At 39.0% G+C, this 14,555-nt stretch overlaps 1 pseudogene across 1 annotated transcript; it reads right to left on the bottom strand.

Moving 5' to 3' along the window:
• Positions 1-2,105: 2,105 nt before the first annotated feature.
• On the bottom strand, positions 2,106-5,315 carry LOC145465751 (microfibril-associated glycoprotein 4-like; annotated as a pseudogene). The gene is made up of 5 exons (XR_014041691.1): positions 4,938-5,315; positions 4,233-4,382; positions 3,924-4,046; positions 2,852-3,232; positions 2,106-2,371 (listed from the first exon to the last, which is right to left on the bottom strand). The product of XR_014041691.1 is annotated as a microfibril-associated glycoprotein 4-like (transcript).
• Positions 5,316-14,555: the final 9,240 nt, after the last annotated feature.

Here is a 14,555-nt window from a genome sequence, read left to right as displayed (position 1 = left end):
ATTTGAGGCTGTGACAGTCACTTTTCCCGTAAAGAAATGAGTGTTTTTAACGGAATACGTAATATAGTGGTGAAGTTCGCTGACTGTGTAGTTTTGCCCTAGGTTTGAGACGATGAATGAATCGGTAAACGTGCGCATCGCCGGATGTATTGACGACTTCCGCTCGAATGATTTTTTTTTCTTTATTGATGAGCCATATAATAAACAACTTAATAACCTCGACCGTTCGGTCGTTACGGGAAAATCTCAAATCTCGGCCTACCGTATTGACCTCGCTATCGCTCGGGCAATACGGCAAGGCCTCAGTTTGAGATTTTCCCGTAACGACCTCACTCTCGGTTATTAACTAGTTAATAAAGCACGAAAGAATGTGTTTGACTTCATTTCCAAACACCGAGAAGAGAGTTGACTGATACGACGCGCAGCCGAGTATTTTTGACGAACTTCGAGGTGTTTGGAAATGTGGTCAAACACTGTCTTGAGTGTTTGATATATTTTCTCGATCGAGACTAAAACTGACGAGGAAACACGAGAATAAAATCGTCGAAAATCTATGCAAACACCGTCACGCTTCTGATTTCCTTTTTTAAAGCTTGATGAACTATTAATGAGTTTGAGAAGTCAATGTCAACCCCAGCGCGCGATTGGAGCTTAAACCTGCGCTGAACGGTGTGCGCACTTACAAAAGTAGGCACCATCCTTAAGAGGTGTAGGCTAAATTAATATCATGACTAGCGCCTGTTCAATCGCTCTTGAATCAATATAACCCTAGTCAAATTTACTTGTCAATTGTTATCCTCTCATCTTCGGTGTCTTTTAAAAACTATTTAACGGATAATAATGTCCTGAGACGTAATATCGGTTTCTATAGAATTCTCCCAGGGAGATTTTCTTATCTGTGCAGACAGAAATTACAGTTGGAGGAAATTAAAGATAACTAAAGCCCTGAACAGACAAAATTGGTTTTGCGACAGTAGGTAATCATCTTAAACTTAAACTATTTACATTTTAATTCACATGGCTGTTATCGCGGCCAAAATGTCAGGCTGTGGCGTGTAACCATGGTACAAAATGTGATGTTAATCTTTTCTCAGTCATTCTTTAAAAAATTTTGTTGAGTCATCAGCGGAAGTCTTTAATCATCTAACAAGGAGACCAGACGTTTATTGAAAGAATTCTTCATCAGAGAGTTCTTTGAAATGAGACTCGGAAATGGAGTTTCTTCTTGTAGGCAATTAAACAGACATAAACTATGTATAGGTGATAGCAGGTCAGACTTATCCGTAGCCCATAATGCAACTTCCTTCGTCTTTGTTAATTAACAAAGCCTGATATTCGTTGAAAAGAATTCAAGTATTTGGAACAAAACGGAAAAGACTGTTGACCAAACATATTTTGCTGATTCAGCACTTGTAGCGATGTTCCGAAAGCAGTAGTTGCAGTGCGTGCCCAGCATATTTATGAGCCCTCAATCATAATTATGAGCTTCCCAGCATGATTGCGGACTGCAAGTGTTTAACTATAAATGAACCAACCAAAGTGGCAGATAATAATTACATTTATTCTACATATTTTAAAAGGTGAAAACCGCACAAAAAATTGCAATCACAAGTTCTTCGGTTAAGTAAGGCAAAGCAAAGTAAAAACAAAGTAAAATTTCTCAGAGATCTCCCTCTGTTTTGCGGTTTCTAGTTAAAGATAAATTTTGAAGTCACCGCTGACTTTGATGTATACTGAATATAATTTACAAAACATCGGCATAAATACTAATAAAACAATTTTGATAATTATCGATTCAAACTGTAAGCGTGAGTCTGTTAACATTTTCGAGCACCTTTTAAACAAAATATAGCATTAGCTTATAGCATTTCCACTAATATGTCCTTATAAGCCTCATGATGACGTCACGGTACATTTCTCTCCTCTCAAATTTTACGTGGTTACATTCAAATATATAAACGTGCGGTGGTTACTTTCAGAAAGCGCAGCCGTGCTTGTGTAACACAACCTTTTTCTGGGTAAAACGAGTTTTTTTGCCTTAAGTTTTTCCTTTTAGCTTAAAAAATTCGTCAGTGTTTAGCACAAACAAAACTGAAGAGAAAAGTTTAGAAATCCACTGGTCTCATTTTCATCTCGGTCCTCTTCAGGGAGTAGTATTGTCCCTTCCAGTAGTACCAGATCACGCCAACGCCATAAGCCGAGTGAGAGCCATTATGATACTTGCCATTCAGGTTGGAAGTGTGACAGTCATTGTACCACTAGGCTCCGTAATACTTCTGAGCACAGTTTCTGTTATGGTCATCATCATTATCTTGATCTCGAGTTGAAAATGGTTTACCGTTGTGATAAGAGAGAGAATCACCAGCAGTTCCTGAAGCTGATTGGATTAAAAAACGATTAACTATTGTAAGTAAGACAAAGCTAACAATGAAAATAAATTTTCCGAGTGAACTTGTTTACTCATGTGTGTTCGCAGGAGTGGAAATGGTGATAACACACTGTTCTGTAAAACTGTGACGATCATGTCGTCCTAAAGAGAAAAATGACTAGACACATTCCTTGATCGCGACGAACGAAGCAATAAATATGAATGTAAACGTAATGTAAAGCTCACTGTAGACCTCGTGTAAAAAAAAGAAACAACTGAGTCAAAATTCGAGAACGAGAGGTGAGCTGAAGGTTTTTAGTGGTCTCGAAGGTGTTAATTAATTCGCCTCCCAAACTTTCAGCAGTCCTTGCTGTTGTTTTGACCTACCAGATTTTGCTGCGTTTCGATGTGTTTTTAACTGCATCGATAAATTTACAAATTGTTGCTACAACAAACATAGCGACAGGAAACGAAGCGAATCACCTGAGTAAGAGCCGAGGATCAGCTTGTACTTGTCATTCTCACTCATAACACCAAACTTGTTATACTCAGCATAAGCAATATTCCCCTCAAAGTCGTCCAAGTCCACACGCAGCATGCTGTCATTGTCTGATGTCAGGCGGTGAATTTTGTCCAGTCCGAGCCAAAATTCACCATTCAGATCACCAAAACCGACTTTGTAATCGCTCCAGTGAAGGAAAAAATCAACAGAACCGTCCAGTCTCTTCTGGAATACAGTCCACCCCCCACCGTCTGTAGTTTGGTCACAAAACACATCAAAGGCAGGCAAACTGTCAGGTTTGATAGTGTAAACACCGTCTTTTCGTTCACCAGATTTGTAGATTTCATCGCAGTTTCTGTAAGCTGCAGGAAAAAAGAAATGATGAAAATTGCAATATGGAGCGAGTTTGTTCCTGGAAGAAATTTTTTCATTTGCGGAGTCCCCGCAGGCGCCGTTTATGGCGAGGAAAAACGGCACATAAATATGGCGATACGAACTTACTTTTGTGTAACATCCATATACAATTACGATTTCCATTACGAGTGATACGAGCTTTTGTACGACTACTCATTTATCATATGACTAAATAAAATACGAGGGCACCTGCATTAAGTTGCACAGCACTGTAATCACATAAATTTGTCTGCTTTCAGCCAATCACAGTGAGGTAATTTCCCCGTCATATAATAAAGAGATGACAGTTGGACTGAATAGAGTCCATATTCGAAAGGAAATTGGCTTTCAAAAACTGCAAAATTTTCTGGATGGCAAAAGCGATACTGATTTCATACATTCTTTGTAAAATTTGGAGTTTTTAAACCCGCGTCTCACACGGAAAGTATTCAATACTTCGGGCTCAAATTCCTTAGGACAGTAAATCATGCTATGCCCTTTCAGTATTCAGAACAAATGTTTTTGTAGCTCCATCAGAAACTGTATCGCTTATGTAATGAAGCAAATATTATAAATTAAGATTATCCTATCCAAGAGATAGCAGACGTTTTACACTGTTATTACAGCTTGCCCAAGTTTTACACGAAAAGATGAGTCTACCTGAACACAAGCGACCATCTCCAGTAAATCCTTCCTTACAAGTGCAGTTATGTCCGCCAACAGTGTTGGTGCAGTTTGCATTCACGTCGCAGTCGTGGTTGCCGGTGATACATTCATCGACATCTACATTACAAATGATTAAAAAAGAACTTTTTAACCTTTGTCATAAAGTAGATGAAAATGCTGTGATACTCAAAGAAAAGTCCAGGAGTTTACTTCTATTTTAAACAGAGAAGAAATCGACGAAATCAAAACCCAAGTCATACTAAAAACAACACAGAAATGGCATGAAAGCTGATTGTGAGTAACCTTCTAAGTCCATGTCACAATAAACCAAAACTGCCGTTCCATTCGCAGTCGGATCCAGCCAGTATTTGCTGCTAATGGTGTCTTTGCCTTCGCTTGCCTTTATTTCCTGACATGAATGCGCTGGGAGTTCCGGAATAGAACCCAGAGGAACTTAGATCAAAAAAAAAAAAAAAGAAAAGAAAAAAAAAAAATACAAATTTACTAATTCTACTACGTTGGTCTCTATCATAATTGTAAATACAGTGTTTCTGTCGATGGAGACTGATAGCTGCCCACAGAAATCTTGTTTTTAATAAAATGATAAAAACCAGGGAAAATTTCATCATTTCATCGAGATACGCCGATATCGAAATAAAATAAGTAACTACTTTCAGGGAACCATTACCCAGAAAACTTCCAGGGATAAAATTTGCGAAAATGTTGCAAATAGGGCCAATTAAAATTTGGCACTCGATACAGATTCTTCTCTCGAAGGAAAAGCCCTCCAGGAGTATTAAAGAGCATTAAATTTTCGGGAAAACAATGTTCTATTAATTTGGGGAAATTTTAGGCATTAATCTTAAATCGTAAGCACAGACAGTTTTAAAACAATGACGGAAACTGGAAGTTTTATCTTCTTCCTTTGGCGATAGCATTGGAATTCCGGTTGATGTCCGCCTCTCAAAAACGTCTATGTTTAAGCTTTCTTAATTTTTTTGGGCATACCCCGGTTGCTCAAGCGTCGTTTGTAAAACCGTGCCGGGTCTGAGCGGAAATGTTCGGGCCTTGCCTCCTTGGTGCGGTTATTCAGTTCGCACGACTTTTCCCCTAAGACGTAGTTATAGCTTTGACAGGTTATTTCTGTTTCACAGCTGATATCGCACTCGTGAAGAGCTCTAACGAAGAACTTTTTCAAGATGAATCCCTGTAAAGCCATCCCATTTATGCTCCGTTCCTCTCTGCATTGCTTGCCAGCAGATACGCGATCCATAAAGAAGCCGGCGAAGAGAAAAAAGCAGCGAACGGTCCACAGCATTTTCCAGGACTTTCAATTTCTAACTGTGGGGAGATTAACACAAACATGGCATCGTTCAATTAATAGGCTCCACCAAAAAGTCATTGGCTTTATCTGACTTGTCTTGGGTACTTGAAATTCGGTGTTTTTTAAAGTCCTTTGTTTCACTTACCTTTCTGGCTCATGTTTTCTTCTTCCTCGCTTTTTAACGGCACCGCGACAGAGAAATTGTTGACTCCTGCATAATAAAATATAAAATACTATCATACAGCACGACAATTATAAAGACCTTTTTGCAACATACGTCGTGGCTGAGTTAATTTTTGTGAATAGCAGAATTAACAGCTAACATAAACTTACCGAAAGATAGCAGTTGGGCGAGATACTGTGATGGGGTCTTGCAAAGCTAAGCCTGTTAATGAGTATAAGTAGCTTGCACACCAGCCGTAGTACACTATGATGTTGAGATGCATGTAAGTTGATATTTTATTGGGAAGTTAAAGACTTCCGGGGATTGTTTGTTAGAACTACTTAATTTTCCTTTATTCAAATTTGAATTAATAGTGAAAAGCTTACTTTTTTTGTAAAACGAGCGGCGGGATGTCAATATTGTTTTTAATTCTGTTTCTAGTTCTTCCTTTTGTGTTCCCCGTTTTGTTTATGTTCCTGTCTGCGTGTGAAATAATTTCAGACAGTGCCTTCGACATCCACTGGTTCTTATGGTTTAATTGCAACACGCGATGTTCCCGTTGTGGAAAATATGTAAGAATTAAACCAGGAAAAGAATGGTTATACTTTGATAGATCAATACTACGAATCTTTATTAAGTGATGTTACAATAGTGGTTTTACAGCAATGCTACACCTTTTTGTTATCTTTGTGACGTAATAGGCTAATATACGAACAGTAAAACCTGCTAAAACCGCTTTAATTTTAATTTAAGGTAGGACCTTACTTCTAAAACAACGACTTGGCGACCCTTATATTTTATCATTGAAATGTGGTACATGTTAAGATAAAACTTTCTGCAAAATTTAAAATACTCTGTCAAGGGGCTCATGTTAAATTTTCAACAATTTTTAAAAGGTGACTCTGAATTCATGAAATGATTTTTTTAACTTTGCAAAGGAGTTTTATCTACAGTGGGGTTGACCGAGTCGCTTTTGAATTATAAGTTTTCAAAGCTAACAGGTGTCTCGTTGCTATGGTAACCTTTGTATCTGCCGTAAAGATAAATGATTGAGCATTTGTGTGATAATGATATTCTAACCACCTTGGCAATGCCCTGTCAGATGCTTTCCTTGGTAAAGACTTAAAATTATGTGATGAAAAAAACTATCGAGGAAGTTTAAATCATTTGCTTTGGAATGGCCATTTTCTTATAGTCACCCATAAAATATGGGTTCAATTTCTTTCAGTTAATTTTTGTTTTGGAAGGACAACTCTTAATTTCGGGAAATTTTGAGAGCGGTATAAATCTTTTATGATCCAACAAATTGGGCGTCATGATACTGGGCTCTAAAGTAAGACTGAAAACCAACTTTCCCAAGTTCGTTTGACAAAAAACTTGAGAGTAAATCGAAAAAAAGCGTCTCATTTAAGCCTGATTTTTTAAGATTAAACCCTGAGTAAAGAAAACCTATTGCTGGGATTGTGTTAGCTAAGAATTGTTCGTGGTGTAGGTAGTTATGCAACATTTTAGTGTAGGCAATAACCTGTAGACCTTATCGCTCCATGCCTATTTAATTACGTTCAGAGAAAGATATTGAAGATTATGAGAAATATAAGAGAAGGGTCCAACAAAGGTTTGGCTGCGGGATGCGGGATGACGAAAATTTTAATAGCGGGATGCGGGATAAAAATGCTTGGCGGGAGAGGGATTTGTGTATTTTGACAGGCAAGATGCGGGATAGTTTTGAAATGATGGCGGGATCAGTGCGGGTGAAAAACAGAAAATCACACTTACTCTCTTCGTAAAATGTGTAAAGATCTCAAAATTGGATGGCATGGATGGTGCAACCACTAACTTCGGCATCCTTTGAGACGGCCACAAGAGCGGCCAAACATACTTTTAACTGTTTCCATTTATTATGAGAAAGAGGGCAGTGGTCGGCGACAGTTATCTCCGAAAAGAGATAGTTCTGGCAGTTTTACTAAAGGCATGTAAACTCTTTACGAAGATTCACGGAACCGTCAAGTTAGTTTATACGAGTTCTTGAAAAGCTAGTGGATAAGAAAAAAAAAAATCGGCTTTCTATTCGTTCCGCGAGGAGCGAATGTGTTTCTCACTATTGACGGGGAGAAGTTAAAAAAATGTTTTACTTTCATGAATAAGTTATAATCTCTTGGTCATGGTGACTCAGGGTTTACTCCATTCCAGATCGAAAGACCAAGAGTTGCCCAAATCGACTTGGTTTCTTCGTAGTAAAAAATAGACAAACTATATGATCGTTGTTGTTTAATATTCCCTGAATTCTACCGTGTTTAGTTTCCCTGGAGGCAAAATTGAATCGCAATAAATATAACTAGATATTGTCAAAACATTTTTGTCAACTATTGTCTTATGATTTCTTCGGTTTCTTTTGAAAACTATTTTGTGTAAAACCGGTCTGGGAAGTAACAACGCTTTGACATAAACAGGGAAGGGGAATGCCTGCTGCACGGGCTGGGTATAACCTGGAATAAAGGGATTTTGAACAGGAAACGCAGTCGTCATCTTGTAATCATCTTGTTCTTGACTTCCCACTATTTACATCACAGGCGGATTATTATTCTTTTTCACCTCATTATCACCGACAAATGTCATGCTATCAGTCTTAAGCGAAGAGGCGTGCTTGAATTGAGCTCAACATTTTCTTAGTAACAAACTTGCCGTTTTATTACAATGTTTAAAATGTCTTTCAGTTCAAATCGCGGGGACAACGCTTGCCATCTTTGCCTCTTGTCAGCGAAATATATAGCCTTACAGCTTTTAGGAGACATGAAAAACACACTATCATGCTAGATCAACATTATGGTCTCTAAATTTCCCGGAGGCTAAATATAATTGTCACCCCCTGTACAAGATCTGAGGTAATTATTATTGAATACACGAGAATTCCAGCACAATATTTGTACGTCTATTCAATTTTTTTTAGATCCTGTTGCCCATCCAGTATTTGGTTTCTGTAAAAAAAAAAATTTTTAAAAATATTTGGCCTCATCTCCAGACCAGACATCATTAAAGCAGAATTGTACAGCCAAATTGTTTTTAATGAGGATGCAATAAACAGTGGGATAAAATAACAAATAATGACGCCTTAATTTGGCTGTACAGCTCCAGATGAATCTTGATCAACCCCCTTTGACTCCACTAGTTCTTCGTTTAACTCTTCTTTCTCAAAATCTTAAGCTCCTCTACATGACGCCCTTTGCATTCGGGTCTTTTTGATAGTCGCGGAAATTTTTCTCTTTTCGAGCTCGGCTTTTGCAAATTGTGAGCAAGTCAATCGCACAGCATATTGTGCTATCTGTGAATTTTCTAGTCGCATTTATTTAATCCAAAGCTGTTGGAAGAAAAAGCAGTGTATCGTGTAAGTGTCTCTACTGGCAGTGAGTCCTTCGTTAAACAAACATTATTTAACACTGCAATTTAGTTTGTTGAACCTTAATGCTCCTAGAGGGGCATAACTTTGCACCTGTCTGCTGTAAACTTTTATCTAACTAGCAGCAGTCCTAATTGCGAAAGTCATAAAATACAGATAATCTAAACCCAACAGACACATACTGCGACAGGTAATCTTCTCAAATTTAACTTACTTAATTTTTAATTCATGTGGAAGTTGCCGCATTATGAGCCTCCCAAAAACGTCAGGCTGTGACGTGCAACCATAATTACAAGATCAAAGAGAAGTAATGTTAGTCATTCTTCATCGGTGAAAGAATGACTCATCAGAGAGATCTTTTTAAATAAAATTTGGAAATGGGATTTCTTTCCCTGGGTATCTCGCCGACTGAACCGAAAACAATACGTCAAACGTATCCGTGGTCCATAAATCAACTTCCTTCATCAGTAGGCTTTAATACAAAATAAGTCTGATATTCATTGTAAAGAATTGAAGTGTTTCGAACAGAAACACAAGAATCTTGTAGGAATGAATTTTGCTGGATCAGCCTATACAGCAGTGGTCTGAACGCAGTAGTTTGTTGCAAGTTCTCAGCGCCTCTCAGCAACATTATGAGCCTCCGATCATATTTATGAGTCTCCCAGCATAATTATGAGCCTCCCAGCATAATCACGAAACTCCCAGCATAATAATGAAGCTCACGGCATAATTATGAGGCTCACAGCATGATTGCGAACCCCTTGTGATTAACTATGATTGAACCACTCAGAATGGCAGAGAATAATTTCATTTATTTTACATGTTTTCAATGGTGGAAACTGCACAAAACATTGCAGCCACAAGTTCTTTGATTAAATAAGGCAAACCTGTCTTCGAGTTACAGATATGAGAATTATCAATTAAGCGCTTAACGCTTAAGGGTCTATTGACATTTTCAATCACCTTTTTAACTGCATAATATTAGCAAGAGACCAACATGGTTTCTTGGCATAAACTTGTAGCATTCTATCATTCCTACTAATATTCCGTTGTATTTACCTTAATTACTTATTATTATTTGCAATAGAAGTTTATTTGAACTTTAACAGCGCGGATAAAACAACTCGGAGTGTAGCGATCAGCCTAGAAAATTACTCAACAAAACAACGGCTCCCGGAGCGAAGTGATCAGCGACAGAAAAAATGTTGAATAGCGGTACAGTGTCAAAATAACTCCCGGCGAAGCGACCTGCGACAAAAACAACTTGGAATCCAGCAACAAAACAGCTCGAAGTGGGACGACCAGTGACAGAAATAATTTTGAATACAATAACAAATACGTTGGAGAGTAGCGCTTAGCGAGAGAAATACTTTTCAATGCCGGAACAGCAACTAAACAACTAGAAGCATCGCGATCTTGGGAATGTAGCAACAGAACTAGTTGAAAATACTGGTACAGCGACAAAACAACTTCTGTAGCTCGGAGCGAAGCGGTCAGAGACAGAAACCCGGGCAGAAATAATTTTGAATTCACAGAGCAGAACAACTCAGAGCGCGGTAGTGATCAGCGACAGAAACAATTTAACAAAATAACTTGCATGCAGGCGCCAAAAAAGGTTTTGAACCAGCAACCAAAGTACACTGAACTGAGCGAAAGGGATAACTTCTTCAGCTTCTTCTAACTGCTTTTGCAACAGAGGTTATCGGAAAACACGGAGGTGTCATCTTCCTTTGATCATCACGGTTCATGCCACGTTTTCTTCACCTTCGGTTAATTTGCACTAGTGTAAGCTTTCTCTCTTCAGTTGGACTACGAGTAGAGTAGTCCCTCTTTCGCTTAGTCCGTCGTGCGTGACGCGAAAGAAAACCGCGAGAAAAAAATGGCCGCGCGAAATCCTGGGGGCGAGGACCGCCCAAGCCCAAGAGTTTGCCCTTTCACGGCCGAGTGATTTTTCGGTGTAGGATTTCTCATCTTGACGTCCTCTTATTATCACCTGTTGTCAATAACCCACGAGAGATGAATAAAATTGCTATACTCTACTCTTCAAGTAGCCAGGCAAAAACATATGCCGTGAGAAGTATATCTTCGTTCAGTGTTCGTTCAGCGAAACTGCCAAAGAAGTTTTGAAAAGAAGACGGTGAATGAGGCAGCTTGTAACGATTTTCGCTGAGTCTGTAAGTGTAAATATAAAAGTTATTGCGAAAATTTCAAATGCAGAGTTTCAACCGAGAATTTACATTATGTATTTGACATAGGAGATCATCCAACTGCGGTGAAATGTTTGCGGATAGCGGCGGGAAAGTTTCAGGGGAATATACGGTTTCAAGTGAAAGTCCGGTTCAATCTTTCAAATGGACGGCCGGCAGAAAGGCCAAGCTCAGTGAATTTATATTCGCTGATTGGACGATGCTGTTGAGTGGCGAAATCACTTACAGGCTCGCAGTCGGGTTGGAGGCGGAAAGCTTTGCGAAACAAAACACTGCCGGATAAATTTAAATCTTTCCAAAGCTTGTCGGCAGGCACAAGAACATCATTGCTTGCGAAGCGCGATTCGGACGCTTCGATTTGCTCCCGTTCCAAAACATTCCTGCAAAACGTCACACGTATCTCGAATGTCAACGCTCCCAACATAAGCCAATCATATTTTTGCGTTGTGAAAGCAACGCATAATTCAAACTCTTGGGCTTAGGCGGTCCTCGCCTCCAGGATTTCGCGCGGCCATTTTCTTCTCGCGGTTTTCTTTCGCGCCACGCACGACGGACTAAACGAAAGAGGGACTACTCGTAGCCTACTCTTCAGTGTGAGGAGAAAATTTCATTGTCATTGCCAATATCAATGTCGAAGTCCATCGGCTTGTAAACTCCATTTGAAAAAAGCCACAGTGCATAGTCCATAACAGCAGCCACGACCTTTCTTAACATTATGGAGGTATATCTATGACAAAATTCAGTACTCAGTAATTGATATCAAATTATTCAAATTGTACATGCATCAATCAAATGCTGAATGGTAACTAGCCGATTCTACAAATAGTCATTACGCAAACGGGCATCACGCTTAAAAGCATCACACTAAAACGCATCACGCTAAAAGGCATCATGCTGAAAGGCATCAGGCCTAAAGGCATCATACGAAAAGGCATCACGCAAGAAGGCATCACACTAAAAGGCATCACGCTAAAAGGCATCACGCGAAAAGGCATCACGCAGAAAGGCATCACGCAAAAAGGTATCACGCGAAAGGTATTACACTTACTAGAAGGTATCACGCGAAAAGGCATCACGCAAACAGGCATCACGCAAAAAGGCATAACGCTTCTGCATGTATCTTTACACGTAATCTCCCTCTCAGTCGCACCGTAATATAGGAGAGGTTTAGCTACAGTAGTGAATTCATGTTTAGGACGTTCTTGTACTATCGCCAATGTCATAGGAAGAATGCCCAGCACTTGTCCACCATCTTGAAAAATACTCGCCGATCTCACCGATCGGAAAGAAATGCAATCGTTTTCGAGTCCATTGCTCACTTGCTGTATGAACTCTCTCAAGGCACGCCTCCTGTACTGAATTAAGACCTCGCGAGGAGGCAAAGACGGCATGTCTCGGTCAAAAACTATTTGAGAAGGCTGTTATCTTACAAGACACGGGTAAGAAGAGTTAACCCCCCCGATTCCATATAATTTTTGTAACGATGCCTTTCTGGGTGATGCCTTTTCGCTTGATGCCTTTTCGCTTGATGCCTTTTTGTGTGATGCCTTTTTGCGTGATACCTTTTCGCGTGATCAATTTGCCTTAACTACCTTCACCTCATGAAGACGAAGACATTAGTTTTACCGGCAATGTTACTGAAACTCGTGGCTAGAGTCAAGTTTTATAGAATCTTGAAATTTTTCTTCCAGTATCTAACATTGATTCGACAAACTTTCCCAGCTTGAATTTTTAACGAAGTAATACTACTAAATTGGTCGCCCAACACACACATACAGCTTACAACTCAAACCATATGAACAATTGAGGTGGACTCCCTTAGAAGCTTGTTCGTCTCTCCGCCCTCTCTATGGTAAGTAAGAAATGCTTCTTTCTTAAGGCAAACAAACGATAATGACGATGATGATGACGATGAAGATGACGACGATGATGATGATGATGATGATGGTGATGAATCTTAAAGCTGCTTCATTACAGTAACACTTCGCTACTTAGAACGTTAGATGCTCTCACGATTTAGTGATTTGAAAACTACTGAGGTTTGATTACTACATACCGCAATCGTATCAATTAAGGTTTTTTGGAAAAACTCAGGAACTATCAACTGGTTCTGCATTGTCATGGTCATCTGAGCAAATGACAAGCAAACAAACTTTGACATCTTGATCATGAATTAAAAGGTGAATTCAAGATCGCAAGGAAATTGACTTTTGAAGCTGTTTGTTTTACGTGCCATCTTCAGTGACTAGTTCTGTTTGAATATGGCATAATTAGTAATTTAGTCAGTTGCAGCTCATTTTGTCAGCTGTGGAAAATATTTTTTTCTTGGTTAAACGTTCACTTTTTATGTCTGTCTGTGATTAAACAAGCAATTTCTTCATAGGTTTAAATTAATGTTTGCTTGAGCGCGCGTTCTTATCAGTGGCTTACATTTATCCTGATATGCAAACTCAAGTTTGTCATTTTAGGTTAAAATGTTCGCCAGTGTTTAAAACAACTGAATTGAAGAGAAAAGTTTAGAAATCCACTGGTCTCATTTTCATCTCGGTCCTCTTCAGGGAGTAGTAATGTCTGTTCCAGAGCTTCCAGTTCAAACCAACACCAAAGTCTGAGTGACAGTCATCATGATACTTGCCATTCAGGTTGGAATGGTGACACTTATTGTACCACTAGGCTCCGTGAAACTTCTTGGCATAGTTTTCGGAATAGTCATCATTATCTTGATCTGGAGTTGAAAATGGCTTACCGTCATGAATAGAGAGAGAGTCACCAGCGATTCCTGAAACATTTGGTTAAAAAATGATTAACTATTGTAACTAAGACAAAGTTAATAATGAAAATAAATTGTCCGAGTGACGGTTTTTACTCGTGTGTGTTCGGGGGAGTGGAAATGGTGATAACTCATTGTTCTATAAAGCTATGACGATCACGTCGTCCTAAAGAGCAAAATGACTAGACACATTCCTTGATCACGAGGAACTAAGCAATAAATATGAATGTAAATGCAATGTAAAGCTCACTATTAAGAAATGATTGATCATCGCCGTTATACACACATTTTAGACATTTAGGCCTGAACGGGATTCGAACCCATGACCTCTGCGATACCGGTGCAGTACTCTACCAACTGAGCTATCAAGCCAACTGGGAGCTGGCCACATTGTCAGTTCGTAATATACCCGTAGGTGATGAAGAATACAAGTGAATATATGAAAGATCATAGATTTGAACTAAGGAGAAAGATATGAAGTATGATTGATCATCGCAGTTATACACACAACTTAGCAGTTGTGAAATTAAACCTTGAATTCAGGCCTGAACGGGGATTTTTTTCACAACTGCTGAAGCTGGGTGTATAACTCCGAGGTGAATCATGTTTTTAAATACAATCTTAGTTAGTTAAGTTTAATATTTGTTCCAAAATGTACAGTTTTACTTTGTTATTTTGTTTTCTTGGCGCACCTGTAAACTAGCTGAAAGCACCATTTCCATAGCTATGTCTATTTCTGTCTATTCTGCGTAGAATTGTTGCCTCTCT

This window comes from Orbicella franksi, chromosome 13 (genome assembly GCF_964199315.1).
Source record: "Orbicella franksi chromosome 13, jaOrbFran1.1, whole genome shotgun sequence".
NCBI classification, from domain to species: Eukaryota; Metazoa; Cnidaria; class Anthozoa; order Scleractinia; family Merulinidae; genus Orbicella; species Orbicella franksi.
This window is presented reverse-complemented; position numbering and strand designations above follow the sequence as displayed.